Genomic DNA, 6,173 nt, shown 5'->3' on the forward strand with positions numbered 1-6,173 from the left:
AGTGAGTAAAGAGGAACAAGTGCAGAGGATGTGAAGGGAGTAAAAGATAAGAGAGAAAGATTAGATAAGTGACAACTGGAGAAGCATGAGAGGTCCTTTTATTTTGCTGATTGCATTCTTTTATGCTTTGAATGAAATACAAATAATAATGGAGTGTGGAACAATGTAATAAAATAAAGACTCATGAAACAGTAATACAAATTACTAAATCCTTTATAGTGTTTGGCTTTTTTCTATCCATAATGCAAGTATGTAAAACCAATTGATTTGTGGTTCTTTGGTACTTAATCATTTGAATGATGAAAGGTTAGTAACATACATAAAGGTTGTTTCTAGTGAAAATGTCCCAACAATTAAGGCAGCAATGACTACAAAACTTAATTTCTTAATCATTCAGTATAATGATGTATTTAACTCCACCTTTTATTTGTTCAATTACTGAAAAAAGGCCAGACAGCAGTACATTTGAGCTATTTCAATCTTGTGTCAGGTCCCTTACCACTGCCTCATTTTGTGATTTTGGAAGTTACACTCCCATTTAAGTCCTTAAAGCATGTAGCCTTCATAGTTTCTTAAACAGCCATGGTTGCTGAAACAACCTCTTTCTCTACAATATATTTTAGCCAAACAATGTGTGATCTCTATCACATAATTACCTTTTTTCTTTGCTTCTACTTTGTTATTTTTCAAGCTACAGCTTCTCATATGTGCAAACATTCAACACAAAATTACGGAAAATGCACTCTTGCTTTATAAAATTTACAACATAAATTATACAAACACTATATACAATTTGTTATGTTAAAAAAAGTACAATTTGCTGCATCTTATTCCTTACCACACAAATTCTAAGCACGTTTACTCAAAGGATTAGTATCCATGCTAAAAACAATGTTTGAGTGTATTTGTGGTGATATACACCAATGTCCCTAAATGTAAAACACAAAGGAAACAGCTGCAAAACATTAAAATAAAAGGAGCATTGTTGTGTGACAGCTCCAGCTAGATCTTACAAACAAAAAAATAAAATACTTGGAAATATGTTGTGCTTTCTCTTGTTAAGTTTATTAAGTTTGATTACATTATTTTGTGTATTTGTTAATATCCTACACTCGGATTTTGTCTGTAATTAATTTGCCGATAAAACACAAAAACAAAGACAAAGCTCACAATAAAGACAGATGTAGATGAATTTGACTGATATCATTTCTGTTTTTCTTTTGTAATTTAATTTTCTATAGATATCATTATAATATCGTCAAACATTCAGAGCAGGTGACAGTTAATATATTGTATAAAATTGGGACCCAGCTAAACAACGTTGATGCTATTGTTTTCTTTCCTTTGTGCACTATTAAGCATTTTGCAAACCAGGGCCAACACCATCTGCAAGTTGTCTCACCTGACAGAGTGTTGAAGTGACACCCATTGAAAAATGTGATTGTGCTCCTGTGGAAGCAACAGGTACAGTATCCTGTTACTGTAACATACATAAAGAAATGGGTGCAGCCTGTCTGCATTGTGTCAAGGCTCAATTGTATCTATCTCTGTGTCATTTTATGCCAGAGCTAAAACAAAGTTTTGCTGCACCTAAAGATTTAGCTTTGAGCACACAGGGAGCTTAGCCTGACTAGGTAGGGCAATATTATTAATGATTGGGAAGCAATGATTGGGGGGGGCTGGTCAGCATGATGACAGACTGTGGTCTCCGCTGTTGTTGTACAGTCTGATGGCAGTGGGCACAAATGAGCGCCTGAAGCGCTCCGTCCTGCTCTTTGGTAGAATCAGCCGATGGCTGAAAGAGCTGCCCAGCTGCCACAGTTCCTCATGGAGAGGGTGAGAGGGATTGTCCAGGATGGCTCCGAGTTTGGCCTTCATCCTCCTCTCACCCACTGACTCCAGACTGTCCAGCTCCAGACCCACCACAGAGCTGGCTTTCCTCACCAGCTTGTTGAGCTTGTTGGCATCTCCAGTCCTGATGCCACCACCCCAGCACGCTACAGCGAAGAAGAGGGCGCTGGCTACCACAGACTGGTAGAATGCCTTGAGCAGTTTATTGCACACATTGAAGGACCTCAGCCTCCTCAGGAAGAACAGCCTGCTCTGTCCTTTCCTGTATAGGGCGTCAGTGTTGTGTGTCCAGTCCAGTTTATTGTTTATCTGCACCCCAAGGTACTTGTAGGACTCAACCCTCTCCACTTCCCCTCCCTGAATGAAAACAGGGACAGGGGGGCTTCTGTTCCTCTGGTAGTCCACCACAAGCTCCTTGGTCTTGCTGATGTTGAGCTTCAGGTGGTTGTTGCTGCACCATGTGATGAAGCTCTCAATCAGTCCTCTGTACTCCTCCTCGTTGTCCCTGGTGATACATCCAACAATGGAGGAGTCATCGGAAAACTTTTGGAGGTGGCAGGAACCAGAGTTGAAGCGGAAGTCCGAGGTGTAGAGAGTGAAGAGGAACGGTGCCAGTACAGTTCCTTGGGGTGCGCCGGTGTTGCTGATCACAGACTCAGAGACACAGCCATCCACCCTGACGTACTGTGGCCGGCCTGTGAGGTAGTCAGTGATCCAGGAAGTGGTGTCGGGGTGCAGGTTCATCTCCAGCAGCTTCTCTCTCAGTAGGGAGGGCTGGATGGTGTTGAAAGCACTGGAGAAGTCAAAGAACATGACTCTCACAGTGCTTCCCAGCTTCTCCAGGTGAGAGAGGGCCTTGTGTGTCAGGTAGATGATGGAGTCCTCCACCCCGATGTGTGGCAGATAGGCGAACTGTAGTGGGTCCAGGAAAGCTGTAAGCTGGGTCCTCAGGTGCCGCAGAACCAGTCTCTCCAGGGTCTTCATGACATGTGATGTCAGGGCCACAGGTCTGTAGTCGTTAAGACCGCTGGGACGACTCTTCTTCGGCACCGGGACAATGCAGGACGTCTTCCAGATTGTGGGCACCTTCTTCAACCTCAGGGAGAGATTGAAGAGGTGCCTGAGAGGAGCTGTCAGCTGTCCAGCACACACTTTCAGCAACCTAGGGCTGATGTCATCAGGTCCACTGGCTTTACTCATCTGAAGCCTGGAGAGCTGATGCTGTACCTGGATGGTGGTGAAGGTGGGGGCTGGGTGGTGAGGGGGTTTGAAGGGAGCTGTGAGCTCCTGGCCGTGGGTGAACAGTTGTAGGGGGGGATGGGGGGAGTGATGGGCTGTCCTGGTCCACATCTGTGGAGATGTTGGTCTGAAGAGGGCTAGTGGGTGAGGGGGGGGGCATCCTCTGGTCCTAACAGTCTGCTGGGAGAGGGGGAGGTGGCAGAGGTGTAGATGGAAGGGGGAGCAGAGACCCCAGCAGAGGTGTGAATGGGGGGAGAGGTGTTAGGTGGAGACCTAGCCTCACTATCGGAGCACACCGGGGTGGGGGTAGTGTCGAACCTATTGAAGAATAGGTTGAGCTCCGATGCGAGTGCTAGGTCACCCTGTACTCCAGATGAAGGCAGACTGCAGCCTGTCATCATTTTCATCCCATTCCACACCTCTTTAGTGTTGTTCTGTCCCATCTTAGCCTCAATCTTCTCCCTGTAGCTGTTCTTAGCCTCTCTCAGCTTTCTCTTCAGCTCCTTCTGAACAGCCCGAAGTTCCCCTCTGTCCTTAGCCATGAAGGCCCTCTTCTTCCTGTTGAGAAGGCCCTTCAACTCTTTGCTGATCCACGGCTTGTTGTTGTGGTAGCAGCGGACAATAACTGGTGACGTGCTAAATAGCTGCAGGCCGCGCTTGAAATCAGCACATCTGCTCTACGTGACGTTAACAAGTGATTTTAACGCTTACAAATGTGCTTGAAAGGCTTGCCTCCGAGCCTTATCTGTGCAATGCTGAGGAACCGGCTCCTTAGATTGCATGCTCTCCATGAGCGCCATCTTGTTTTTTGTCTGGTAGGAATTTCCGCAGCACCTGCAGGCTCCCTACAGACTGTCACTAGAACTGGCATTGTGGGCGCACAGGACTTGAAGTATGGCTAAAGAAGAAGCAAATACAAAGCACTCAGTCTCCGCTTACTAAAAACTCTTTTTCACACTCCTCTCTCCTGAATTTCTGACCTAAATCTCAGCTCTGACACACCCATCCCATTCTTACTCAGTGGGATAAGGCAGATGACTTATGTTGAAAGCAGGAAGTGTCTTTAATTGCACAGCTTCAAACAAAGCTAATTGGTTAAGTTTAGGAAAATATAATTGTTTGGGTCAGGACTTTTGTCACAGAAATTAATTTTCCTATAAGTAAGTGGAGTAGTCAATGTAAATAGGTCAGAGTTTGGAACAAACAGCTATCTTCTGGGTAAAACTCATGTGTGACTCATCCATCAATCAATTGCACTTTCCTAAGGGGACTTTCTGGCTCTTGATATTGCGTCACCTGCGTACTGGAGCACTTGCTCTACAGTGTACATGTGAAAAGAAACAAAATGTGCGATGTCATAAGACGAAATTACTCAAGAAATAGGCCTCACATAAATAGTTACAAAGATGATCATAGATAACAGGCACTTCCTTTAAGTTCTGCTTGTCTATGGAGAATATAACAATAAATGTTGCATCCTCTTATGTGCCAACCCCAAATACCCCATTTCATTCAATCATACGGGTCGTTGCAGACACACCTGGCAAAGATCTGTACTCTGCTAAGTGCATCTGTATAGTTATTTTTTGTGAAGCATAACCTTTCGGTGTAATTATATTTATATTCTGACTTATTGCAAAATATGTGTTACATTTTTTTTAGAATAGAACTCCACCGAGTTCGAGTAACGAGTTGACAACTGTCTAATATGACTGTCCAGAGATGTGCTCATCAGTTTCTTGGAAATAAGTCATTTAGCATGAAAAAGCATAAAAAATGACTAACCACTAAAGAAATAATTTTCAACCAAGACCAAAAAACTACCATTTACTATTCCACTTAGAGGGAGCGGCCCCAGTACGTACGTCTCTCCTTACCATTCTTCGGAACACCTAAAGGTAATTTGGGCTAGAGGATCATATTCTGTTAATCCTCTTTGTTGTTGATAACAAGAGTAGTAGAGTCATGCTGTTTGTAAGTTTCATCATTGACAATCCGTCATTTGTCAAGTTTCAGTGCGCTCAGACATTATTCGTAATAATTTTCTGAGTCACACTTTTCACTATTGCAGTTCACTGGCACATGCATCTTAATCCCTTTTAATAACTTCCTTTGATCTTGAACCACATTATTAGTTGGAAACACAGGAATAGCTGTGTGACTGTGAGACACATTCTTTGTGTCCTTTGATTGCACAAGCTTTACACAGTGTTAATGTTTAGAATGTATTCTTTTCTTTCATTTCTATAGTTGAAACATATTCTTTTAAGCAATTTCTGTAAATTTCAATATTTCCTGGAGCTATTAGATAACCTATATCCTCCAACAAACATCCTTTGTGCCAGTAACGTTATATCTTTTATAGTAGGTTGCCTTAATAGCTTCCATTTGTTTGCACAAACCCTTTACAGTCCAGTAAACAGTTAGCTGTAAGTTAGCTAACAGTATGAAAAAAACCCTTTGACCTTGCGCTGACAACCCATGCCAGCTACGCCTCGAACCTCATTTCCTTCTTGAACGGAGGACTTTGCACTTCATAGCACACTGTTCCTGTCAGCGGTGAGGTATGTGTGTTTACTTTACTATGATTAGGAATTATTAAGGAAAACTCGCATGTCATCTAATGTTTCTGTGGAAGCGAGAGGCTTTGTTCATTTATGCCATAGGATGTGGCTTCACTGCATTCAACAAACAAATCTGGCTTCGCTCATTGATCAAAAGAGGCAGAGGTTTATGATGTGATTAGATATTGAATAAGCTGTTGAAAGCAAACAAACCTGAGAAAGCCACCATGAGTGTGAATGGAAGAGACATATATGTGGCTCACTTGACTATTGTTTTTTTAGTGTTTATGTCTGAATTGTGAATGTGTGTGAGAGCCTGTGTTTCAGCTCTGTTTGAACCATCGTGTGTTTGTTCCAACACTCATAGAGTCAGTCCCTTGTTGTGATGCATCACAGAGCTCTTGTCTTGCAGGTTTTCCTACACACCCACACCATTTTTGACACAACAAATGGGCGGGGAAAGCCTGGCCCTTTAATAGTGCTCTAATGCGTTTCCAGTCAGACTGCTGTTCTGTGTGC

This window comes from Anoplopoma fimbria, chromosome 9 (genome assembly GCF_027596085.1).
Source record: "Anoplopoma fimbria isolate UVic2021 breed Golden Eagle Sablefish chromosome 9, Afim_UVic_2022, whole genome shotgun sequence".
NCBI lineage: Eukaryota > Metazoa > Chordata > Actinopteri > Perciformes > Anoplopomatidae > Anoplopoma > Anoplopoma fimbria.